Source organism: Heterocephalus glaber, unplaced genomic scaffold, assembly GCF_053883595.1.
Source record: "Heterocephalus glaber isolate CG9 unplaced genomic scaffold, H.glaber_assembly_v1.0 deba00001587, whole genome shotgun sequence".
Classification (NCBI taxonomy): Eukaryota; Metazoa; Chordata; class Mammalia; order Rodentia; family Bathyergidae; genus Heterocephalus; species Heterocephalus glaber.
In genome coordinates, this window is record NW_028258365.1 from 444,863 (window position 1) to 457,583 (window position 12,721).

The 12,721-nt window shown below is 39.3% G+C and overlaps 1 protein-coding gene across 4 annotated transcripts in view; it reads right to left on the bottom strand.

The window, feature by feature from the left end:
• Rnf150 (ring finger protein 150) overlaps window positions 1-12,721 on the bottom strand; it is a 253,750-nt gene that overhangs the window by 98,782 nt on the left and 142,247 nt on the right. The window lies entirely within an intron of this gene.

The window sequence follows — 12,721 nt, forward strand, 5'->3', positions numbered from 1 at the left end:
AAACTCTTCCTAGTCAGCCCAGTTTACAGTTCCATGCTGCATTGCACAGATCCCCAAGGAGGGCACAGGGCACTCTGCACACACAGCAGAAGGTGAAGTGCCCGGGGCTATGCCACTGTGTGAGTGCCCTTCCCTTCCCCAACACCAACTACGAATACTCAATGACAGATCTCTGTACGCCATGTCCAAGGCATTTTCTCCAACAGCGAGTACTCAAGCAACCGAAACAGCTTCTTACAGTGTTCTAATATGATTTGCCAATATAAAATAATGGGCCCATAGCTATTCTTTGCTTCTTTTATCCCATTCAATGGAAACAGCTGTGTGACCTCATCTCAAGCAAAGGAAAGATGGAGGCAGAGAATTCTAGGATTTTTACTTCCCCCGCTCAAATATCCCTAGCACATTGCCTCTGCTATTAGACTGTTTGAAGCAAGTGGGCCTGAGCTATGTAGGTCACAGTCCTGATGCTTCACAACACTGTGAGGAGCAGCCTCTTGGTGAGGAGTTCTAGGATCTCTACATAGGGGGCTTTAATAAGGATATGACACCAGATTCAAAGAAACTAACCCTACTTACTGGTCACTGGGCTGATACATAGTGGACAGTATCAATTGCACTGGGTTTTCAGAGATCACCCCATTCAAATCCAAGGGGAAAGCAGCAAGATGATTAGGGGACACAAGCTCCCATCCATACAGAAATATTCTATCACCTGAGGTGACTGCACAGGCCGGAGTGTAACACGAATTTTGTCATAAAGGCACATAAACGTGGGTCTATCAGACCCACATCTATTCTTCAGAATATTTCTATTGAAGTATTATTTTCAATTTTATGAGTTTTATTATATTAAACAGTGAGTACTTAACAGGAAAAAAAATCACAAAAATAAAGTATTGAATTTTTAATATTTATTGAGTGTTTATAAAAAAGCATTAAAGATTTCATCATTGACAATTGCTTTTTGGTGTACAAAATCTAAAAAAAAAATCACAAATAAATTTTTATATGAACTATAATGAAAATACCAATAGCACTTTATAAGAAAATAATCTTTACTTCAATTATCACACCTAAGGCAGTCTGCACACATGACAGCAGCACGTTCCTACACACATATAGCTTACACTGACAGCACATGGTTTGCTTTCCTGGCCCTTTTGTAGGACATACTTGACATCTCACTGGTCTTGCTGTTTGGTTAGGAGTTTATTATATTATACAGTATGTAGTTAATAGGAACATAAAATATCAATAAAGTATTAAATTCTTAATATGTATTGCACATTTAGAATAGACATCAACATTTTCACATCAGCTGTTTACTTGCTTACAAAACCTAAACGATAACATCAGAAATAAAAACCTATGTGAGCTACAATGTAAACACAAACAGAAGTCTACCACAGGAATAATCTTTGCTTCAATTATCACACCTAAGGCAGTCTTCACACAGGAAAACTGCATGCTGCATACACATGTATTGCTTACACTGATAGCACGTATGTCTTGTTTTCCTGTCCTATCTTGTAGGGTACAATTGACATCTTTTTGGTCTTCCTGTTGTCATAGTACTTCTTTGTGATGCTGCACCTGCCTGTTCACCTGTCAGCTCACCAGTGTGCTGCACGATTTTTTTTGCATAGTTCTCTGGACAGGAACATTTTGTTTTTCCTCTGCTGCAAATGATCTCTTATAAGTTCCAGTCCCAATTCTCTAAGAAAATTTCTCCGTGATATTTTACACTTGCTATTTTCTTTGTAAACTATCACACTACTTATGCCACACATATTTAGGATCAAGTAAAACACAACCTTTGGCCAGTGCTTTGTGTTTCAAGTGACATCATAGTTGCTGCATGACTGATCAACAACATCTGTTCCACCTTTGTTTTTGTTGTAGAAAGTTACCATCTCAGGCTTCCATTTTGTTGAGGTTTCCCTATCAATATTTCCATCATGGTACAATGCTGACTTCAGCAGTACCAGTTTGTTCTTTGCTATATATGAGGCCAATGTAAATCTTTTTGAACTCCAAAGATTATACTATACAATTCTCTGTTTTGAAATTGCAACATTTCATTTGGAATTTCTGCTTTGTTCCTGTGTCCAGTTCAGATGCTGGTCAACTTATGCGCTGTTAGCAAATGTAACATCAATTGGACACTGTTAAACCAATTGTCAAATGTCACATTCCAATTAGTTTGGGAGATGGGAGCAACAAGTCCATGAACAACATCATTTGGTTTATCACTATATGAATAAGGACCTGATAGCTGAGTTCCAGGATCAGTGTCTAATATCTACAGGGGCATAAATTTTTATGCCATACTTTGACCCATCACTCTTCCATAAGTTTTCTACGTTCCTTGCAATTACCATGAGAAATCACTGCTAAGTAGAGTAGTTCGGCTAGTGCGGTGTCATAATAAATACATTTTTAATATGGTTATTGGTACAAAGTTTTACTTGCATTTCAGCCTTTGTGTATTTTATAGCATCTTGTAGCATCTCATCTGTTACAATTTCTAACACTGAATGGCAGTGCTGGCACTCAGTCCAATCCATTTTACCTCTGCCAACTCTCACTATATTTTCAAACCTAGTTCTAACATTGGATCATTCCATTTGGTTGGGTGGCCATTTTGCAACATTTTGACTAGTCAAATATCTATTCACATTGCAGTTTTCTCCATCATCTGAATCAAGGAGGTCTGTGCTCCCTGTGTCTGTATCAGTGAATTCTTGCTCCATTTCACTATCACAGGAACTTTAGCTCACATGGCCAATGTCAAAGTCATCATCATTGTCGTCGTCGTCGTCATCATCATCATCATCTGCCCACACCACTCTTCTATTATGAAAACCTTTATTTTACCATATCAGATCATCTTCATTATCCATGGATAAGTGATCTCATGATTCACTTTTGACCTCCTCCAAAACTTGCAAATCTGGTTTTTCATGTGCCATTGTACTGAATTGGGCTACTTCTACCAGAAAAAAAAATCAAAAGAAAACTTTCATTTTAACAAATCTTGGAGTGGTATGTGTCTCCTGGACCCTCTGTGATCCTTGGGTAAACACAGGCAAAACCAGTGAGACAGAGCATAACGTGGGAAAAAAAATCCCATATTGCCACTTTTGCACACGTGCACATATCTTGCTGTTTGTCATACTAAGTGGATAAATACATAGCATGCTTCTGGTATCCCTCAGGGAAAGGCACTGAGATGCACAGCTGGCTAGCTACTATTACACTAAAGTACAAATTTATAGTAGAAAAGTAAGGGATGGGTCCACTGGGCCCAGCATCATGCTCAGCGGGTCAAGGAAAGGCCAATTTGCAATTCGGATGTTGTAGAGTCTGGACAAAATGAAACCCCATGGTAGCTACTTAAAGTTGGCCACATCCACATGCTGCAGTTACTCAGCTAGATAGAACAAGTCACATTTGCTCAGGGTGTCACAAGTGCTTAGAAGCTACTTAAAGCTTTCCATTCACCTTGATCTCCATGCAGATTTTGAACCTTACATTCCTTGATGGTATTTCACTCAGACCAAATGCTCTAAAAGCTAACCATATTAGAACTACTTCCAAGTATTTGTTACTGTGACATATTTTTATATAATTAAAAAAATCAATGACATACACAGGTATCTCTGTATGGTACATCAGTAATATATTTTTAAAATTCCTACAAACTTTGCATTGGTCCAACTGTAAAATCACAGAGCCCAAAGTGTTGGAATTCGGCTGTTGTTTCTGAGAATTACTGAAACCAGTGGCTTGAGTCCCAACTCTGCAGAATTTACTGACAATTCTGCTGCTCCTTCTCCTTGCCTGTTTACTTTGGCTAATGGCTGCATGTGGACAGGGGTTTTGTGAGGGATTAAGCTGCTGGCAGGTTTCACCTCTACAGAAACATGATCTTTGTATACTGGACTAATCCAGCCTGGGGAGGCTCATCCTGGTGCTGCAGCTATTTTAGCAATATTTAAATAATGGTAGGATCACAATTTTTAATTAATTTCCTTATGTGTATTTTCAGGCATGTTTATTTAAGGCTTTAGAATTAAGAGTTCTTTTGAGGATGGGGTCTTGGGGTTAAGAATGAGACTTTGTATGCTCAGCCAAGCACAAGTTTTATAGTATTATAGTCAAGTTTCACTCATATAGATTGTAATGGCTTCTAGTTATGATACTCTGCTAAGACAGCTTGTCTCTACCCCAAATTACAGAAATATTCATTTCAGTATCTTTTCGGAGTTCAATAGTTTTACTTTCTTCATGTAAATCTTGAATAACCCAAATGTGATTCAGTAACAACACAATATTTATTGAATTCTTATAATGGATAGGCAGAAAGGAAGGAGGTCAAGGTGCGATTCCCCCCCTAAATTCACAGGTCTATTTAGGTCTACTTTGTGCTATGCTCTCCCCACCTCCCTGTGAATTCGCCTTTTTCTCAACCTGTACCAGGCTTTTAGTTGTGCAGCTTTTAACCTATTTCTTATCTGGTTGCCTAAAGGGCCTTTCACCACTACTTTACTCTACCCTACAATTTTCCTCTTATGTACTTGCACATAAGAGGACCATAGAGTCCCCACAGTTATGACTTGGTCTCTGGGCAGCTTGTTTTAAACCCCAGTTCAGCACTTTAAAAATAGGCAACCACATTTTGGAAAGCTTTGATTTACTCGTTAACCATTTCCAGGGACCTCAGGAAACTTTGTCTCTTCCTTCAGGGTAAAGTATAATTAACCATTTTAAAGCATTTATTTTAAACTGAGATGCTTGGTGACACCTCTTGGGTTGTTTACCCAATGATGCAACATCCACTGGGAATGGCAAACAGTGCAAATAGCAGTGAGGGGTTCTATTCATCAGGAGACTTCAACCTCATCCATTTTTAATATTCATAATTAATTCCAAAGGCTACGATGTTAAAAATAGATGTAATTCTGGGATATTTCTCTGTGCTTTTGTCTGTTTATTGTGCATGGTAAAAAAAAATGATACTGGGGATAGGAATTTATCTCAATAGTCATTAAGAATTTAAGCACCTAGGGTATCCAAAAAAGCAATACAAAATGAAATAGATTTGAATGAATTATCATTCTGATCTACTACCAAAATTCAAGGCCAAAAGCTACTCCAGAATCTAACTTTTCAAATGTGATGTGTGTGCTGATGATGTGCATAATCAGACTGTTTCCTGGTCACTGCTTCACTGTGGAATGTGCAGCTACAGGGCCATGCAGAAGCCAGTGATGTCCCAAGTGTGCCTACAGCACAGTTGCCCTCCTGCATGTATGTAAGACTGGGAAGGAGAGAAGCAGACCATGGAGGGTGGGGATAGGGTGTTCAGAGCCCTTTCAGGGTTAAATGTTGCCCTAGGTAGCTATTTCCTATGCATCTACGACACAGTGGGGGCCTGAAGAGCAGAGAGAACAGACAGACAGCATATTGTATGGGTAAAATCTACAAAGGCTGAGCTACCCGGGTAAGTATGTTTACTGTGACACCTAGTCACTCTTAATATTGAGTGCGCCTCTTTTTGCAAAATTACATCAGCCTACCTTTCTATTTTCCTCCCAAAGGCACTTCATACTTGCGAGTGTGAGTGATTGCTGTTAGGTAATTACTGTGTATTCTGGAAAAGCTCCTCAGTCTCAGGGGAGAATGTGCAAGTAGCACACACACGAACTGGCTGCTAGACAAAAGCAGGGGCATCTTGTGCTTTTCGGGCTTCCTTTGTCCAGAGAGCACTCAGCTGCTATGATCTAATTTGGTATATGCAGGTAAGTAAGGAATCAGAAGTTCATAAAGCCAAAGGATGCTTAATAGCCAGAAAAGCCTTTACTTGCAAATTCAAGTGAGGTCAATTTAAACACTGGATTAGTAAAATGCGGAGAACGTTAGAGATGCCAGGCATCTGGCAGAGCTTGGAGCCCCATCGTTTCCTGTACATTCCAGAGGACACGAACACACTTCCTTGGGTTCCTGTGATCAGAGCTCCTTTTTCAATCCCCTGCACTTTTCTCTCTTCCCTAATCTGAACTCTAGTCTCACTTTTGGCTCTCTAGGATTTAGGCAATTATGAGAAGTTGAATTGTTCCATTTGCAGATATTTTTCTACTAATAGAATTCTGTTGACTTTTAAAAATATGGTCATTTTTTGATTATCAGAAGATGTGTGTGAAATGATTTTTAAAAAGTTCAAGGTACTGTTTAAATGTAAAAAGTGTTATCACTAATTTCTGCAGCAAATGTATTTTTAGTAGACACAGATGCAAAAATCATTATAGCACTCCCAAATAGAATCCAACAATATACTGAACAATTTTCACATCTAAGTGGGAATTATTCCGGAACATAAGGATGATTTAATGCAAAACTTTTTTTTACTACATCAACAAATTAAAGGAATAAAGCTCATGATTACTTGTGTAGTTCATTATCCTCTAGTATTTGGTCTGTTTTTCCTCTGCAATAATACTGCTTCAGCTGAGCACAGGCTGTCCAGTGAAAAGTGTCAGTGCCCAGCTTCCTTTGGAGCTAGATGTGGCTCTGCAATTCATATTTGGCCACTGAGATGTTGAATCGAAGTGATGTTTTTGGACCCCAGGGTCTTCTGCAAAAAAGAACTGAGCATGTGCTCCCAAGATCTCACTCCATCTCCTTTCTGATTTTAGATGTGGACTAGCAGCTACTTAGACAAGGAAGCCATCTGTCAGGATGGCGCCCATTCCTGATTCTTATTAAGAGTAGTAGAAGGTTTCCTTAATGTGATAAAGAATATCCTGCAGATATATTACACTTGATGGAAGAAAAGGATTGGCAGGTTTTCCAACTGAAATCATGAAAAAGGTGAGAATGAGCCAACACTGAAAGCAGAAGTCATAGCTGGTGGCAAGTCTTGGGACACACAAGCTGACATTATTTGGGGTATCACATGGCTGTGCAGAAAAGCTATTAAATTAGAAAACTGCTTAAAAGGCAAGATTCAAGATTAACATAAAAAAGTGAAGAACTTCCTATACATCAGTTATACCTAACCCAGAAAATGTAATGGAAAAATGATCTTTATGTAATAATTGCAGAAGTCATAAAATATCTAAAAATAAACCTAATAAACATTAGGTCTATATGAACAAAACCATACCATAACGTTTTTATGAAAAACAGGGTTTCTGAAAAATAGGCTTCATTTTTAACCCAATGATTGGTTATCAGTATTATATAGTTTCCAAATATGTGATTTTTAAGGTTATCCACTTATAATAATTATTTTTGATATTGCTGCAGTATAGCCAAACAACATAGCCTCTTGAAATTGATTTTTAATCACCACTTTTTTAAATAAATGTTCCCTTTATATTAAAGAACATTGCCTATTCTCTGTTGGGTATATATATTTTAATGATTAAGCTTATTAGTTATATTCAGGTCTTTTGTCTCTTTCCTTAATTTTGTTTGATTGGTGTCTTGACAGCATGTGTCGAAATGTCTAATAAAACTGTTGATCTGTTCCTCTCTGCTGCTTGATGTATTTTGAGTCTGTGCAGGTAACTGTCTGTGCATTCAAGATGATCACCTCTATTCCCAGCATTGTTGCTGCTGAGAGGTCTGATGTTATCATGATTCTTCTTCTTTGGAAGAGATCTGTTCTTCCTCTAAACTTTTGGTGCTCTATTTCAGAATCCTCTTTGATATTCATAAATGTTACTGTCTCCGTTACTTTTCTCTTGCTGAGACAAAATACCTGACACCCAGAATAAAAGGAGAAAAGGTATAGCTCATAGTCTGCAGAGGTTTCAGTCCATAATCAGCTGGCTCCAAGGCAGGGAGGCATCACAGAGGAGAAACAGTTCATGGTGGGAAGAAGGTAGCAAAGTAAGCAAGTGATGACCACAGCTCTTTCTATCCCCTATATCTTACATAGACTACTTAGGGCAGGTAGCACTCACACTCTTAATCCTAGTTCCCTTGAGCCTAGCATTGAACCGTGAATCAATCCCATTCTCACACACATTAGATCCAGCCATCTCTGAAAAAGTCCCATCTATGAGTACATGAGACTTTGGGGGGAACAACTAGACACAAGCCATAACATTCCATCCCAGGACCCCAAAGACTCATGCATATCCCTTTATACAAAAGGCATTTAGTCCATCTCCAAGAGTTTCCAAAGTCCTAACAGTTTCAGCATTGCTGAAAAGTCCAAGTACAAAGTCTCCTCTGAGATTTAAGACAAACTCTTAGCTGCAAGCCCCTGTAGCAACGAAAAGAAAGTTAAACACTTCCAACATTCAGCGGCACAACGTAGACATTTCCATTCCAAAAGTTACAAACAGGGGGATACAAAGGAATGGGACCAAGGCAAGACCAAAATCCAGCAGGGCAAACATTAAATTTCAGTTTCACTTCCAGCATCCCTGGCAATCTGTAGCAAGTTGTGAACTCCAAAGGGCTTGGGTGGCTCTGCTCCTATGGCGCTGCTGGTGGTTGCAGCACCCACGGCTTGTCTCTTGGGCTGGCTCTGTTCCCTTACTGCAGTTTTCCTCAGACGATCCATACTCCTGGCTTCTCCAAACTTCTGGGGTCTCCACTGCCCCTTTGGCTTCACGCTCACAGCTTCACACCCTGCCCTCTCAGGGCACCCTGCCTGCCTCCCAGGCCTTCTTCTGAAATCTGGGTGAAAGCCTTCTTGACCCCACCACTCTTGCATTTTGCATGAGCCTAAAATCAGCACCATGTGGATGACACCATGGTCTGCTGCCAGGTGGAGCAGTGGCCAGGCTTCCCTCTGTCTTGGCTGTAGGGGTCCAGTGCCTATGAACCAAATCCTGAGGAACAACCTCCCTAGCCCAGTGCCATTCTGGAACATGGTGCCATAACAGTCACTGTGTCTACTTGAGTACTCATCAATTATTCTGGAACTATATGGACATTTTCAAACTGAGGTATTTCATTTTTCTTCAATTCTGAAATATGTGACTTCATACTTTCTTTAATGTTTCTTCCCATATTTTGTTGCTTTTAATTCTTATTATCCTATTGGTGGTACTCATTCTTTTGTTCTACATTTTTCTATCATCCCCCCTTCACAAAAAAGAAAAGAAAAAGGAAGAAAAATCCCTTATTTTGACATAATTACAGACTTGTAAGAAATGGCAGAAAGAGTGCAGAGGCCTTATACATTCATCTCCCAGTTTTCCCAAGAGTGTCACCTTATATAATTGTAGTGCACAATCAAAACAAGAAATTGAATGGCACAATTAACCCAATTAAAGAAATCACTTGGATTTAGCCAAATTTTGCAGGTGCGGGTATTTAAAATTCATTAAGTTTATTGGTACATTTTAGGTATACAATATGATGACACTCATCATTGGGAATTTTTACCTTTACATGATATATCTTGGATCTTATTTTTTTCCCCATTCCCTTGCCCTCCCTTCAACGCCTTCACTCCTCCCTATTTACAAAGGCTTTGTTTCCATTTTTTCCTTTTCTCCTATTTATTCCTTTCCCTTCTTTCCTCTTCCATACCCCTCCCACTTCCCCACCCCTCCCACTTCCCCTTCTCCTTTGGACTTTTTGTTCCTATTTCATATTAGCTATTATACATTTTGATCCTCATTTACACTTTTAGTTTCTCATACCATGTGAGAGAATTTACACGTGTGTCCTATTTATTTCACTTAAGAGTATGGCCTCAATATGCATCCATTTAGCTATGTCTATAGCTTCTCATTCTTATGGATGAGTAGTACTCCACTTTATTAAAAAAAAACCACATCTTGTTTATCCACTCTCAAGTTGACAGGCACTTGTGCTGTTTCCAAGTTTTAGCTATTACAAACTGTGCTGCTATAAACATGGGTATGCATATAGCATGTGCAGGTTTTAAAAATGTTTCTGTCTAATATTTTATCACATGTATAGTCATAAAACCACTAACACAACTAAGACATTGAAATATTCCATAACCACAAGAGAATTTTCTCCTTCTCTCGTTTCCCTTTCCTGATGACCACTTATATCTTCTCCACCTTTATAATTTTGTCATTTCTAGAATGTAATACGAATAGAATCATGTAGTACCTGTGCTTCTGAGGTTGGCATTTTTTATTCAGAATAATGCCCTTAACATCTATCCAAACAAGTACTGGAAATTTATTTATTTTAATTTCTGAGTACTGTTCCATGGTATGGAACATGACACACCACTGCTTAGTTATTCACCAAGTGACAGACACAGACTTACTGCTAGTTTTTGGCTCTTATGAATAAAGCTGCTATAAATATTAGTGTACAAGTTTTGTGTGAATATAAGCCTTCATTTCTCTGGGATAAGTGCCAGGAAGTACAACTGCTAGAATGGGTGGTTTTATTATAAAATTGCCCAAGTATTTTCTGGAATGAACATAATAACATTTTACATTCGCATCAACAGTGGTCAAATGATATTGTTTCTCATCCTTGCTGGCATTTGGTATTATTACTATTTTTATCTTGCCCATTCTTACAGATGTGAAAAAATGCTTCATCGGATCTTCTATAATTTATTTTAATCATTCTGGCCAACTTGTGAAAGAGTTTATGTGTTATTTACCTTTCTGTCTCTGGGACAAAATATCCAAGATAAATCAGTTTAAGGAGGAAAGGTTTATTTGGGCTCATGGTTTGGTCTGTGGTCACTTGGCCCTGCTGGCTTTGAGTTGATGGTGATTCAGTACATCATGGTGGAACCATGTGGCAAAGGAAACTACTTACCTCATGGCAGCCAGGAAGGAGACAGAAAGAGAGGGAAGGGTAGGGAAAGAGAGAAGAGGGGGAAGGGAGGGAGAGAGAAGTAGGGGAGAGAGGCTGAGGTTTCACTATTTCCTCCAAGAGCCTGCCCCCAGTGACCTACCTCCCTTCCCTTGGATCCCATTTCCTAAAGGTTCTACAACTCCCAACAGTGTCTTAGGCTAGTGATCAAGGTTTTAGTGTATGGGACTTTGGAGGACATCAAAGATTTCCAAACTATAACAGTTTCTCAAACTGATTTTCCAGCTCATCAATTTGGCTTTAGCTATATTCTTTATGTATTTTCACCGATATATTGTGTTCCTGATTTAAATTACTGTATTTCTCATAGTTAGTGTTTCCATGGGTTCCATTTCACAGCTTCTAGCTCCTTTTGCATTAGAACCTTCCCTCACTTAGTTATTTATTTGTGGCCCATCTTTAAAGTGTTCCTTCCCAGGTGTTACTTCCTCACTTTGTGCTATCATTAGTAATGGTGGCAGCCTTCAGTTGTCTCCTTAGCTTGGCCTGTGAATTCCTATTTCTCTGGTGGAACCAGCTACTCTGCAAGGTCCTCTTCACTGGGTAAAAACTAAGCCTCACTTTCTCATTAAGAAGAGAGAGAGAAATAAATTTGGATGCCCCTAACCACCAAAGAATAACCATTCCTCCCTTTCTTCAGGTTCTCTGCAATACTATGGGCTATTCATTCTTCTCTCAGATGAGCCCAATTCAGCACCTTTTTTCTTTAAGGGGCTGCTGAAGTTCAGGCCTCCTACATCATGAAATATCACCCTAATCCTGATGGCTATCACTGCTCTACACATCATAGAATCCAACCAAATTTCTTACTCATGTCCTGCTTGTAAATCTTTCCTCTGTGATTCTCGAAAATTTAAGCAAATTCCCTAATAGCCTCTGTCTTCTTGTGGAATGGTCCCTTAACCTCCTTGATGATTCATTGCCTTGCTTGGATTGATATGAATGCTTTAGTAGGACACTGCTTTCTCTGCATTATGGTTAAGGGGACACTTAAATCTCTTTTCAGTGTATTTTTATTAAACCCCATTCCCCATATTTCAGGGCCAGAAGATGGTTTGGTGGAGAAGTTCCATCTTTCCACTTCCACCCACTACTCCTAGCCTCATCATATCCACCTTAAAAACCATCTATCTTTGGAGAGTCTCTCCACCTGGATTTATAGCTCTATCCTTGATGCTACCTGCCAGACTCTTGTTTGTCTCCTTTATCACCCCTGCAGGTGCTGGTTTAATAATCTTCCCTCTCATATTGAAATTGCAGTGTTCACTGGGCTAGCCAGCCTAGAGCCCTGGCTTGTCAGTTGTTTTCCCTCCTTCCTGTGGTCCTTTCCTTCTCGTCCTCCTCAGCCACACATGCCCAGTTTTGTCCTGGGTTTGTCACCACTAGAAACAGCACTACCTCTGAAATCATGAATTAAAAGACAACACTTTCCAAATGCCACTTCCTCTATTTTCAGCTCTTTGCTCATTAATTCCCCTCTACTGTCTGTCAGCTCTGTCCTGAGATCCCTTCTCTTCTTACCCAGCCCATTCCACATGACTTATACTTATAAACTCTTCAAAAAATACCATTAGGTGCCTTGCTTTTCCATTTCCCTATGGAACCTACCCTACAAAATTCACCTTTCCTATGCCTCTACTTCATCATGTGAACATTGATTGCTAAGAGAAAAAAAAAATCTCACAAGTCATCTGTTTTCGCTTGAAATTTATGATCCCTATCTTCAAATGAACACTCAATACTGCCCTGTTCTACTCTACTCTGGACTCTCTCTCCCTTTGTCCAAAGCATGACCTCATATCTACATCTTCCTGGGAATCTCCCACACCCATTCTCGCCCACATTCTCAATTAGTGATCTTAACCACAGCAGCCTC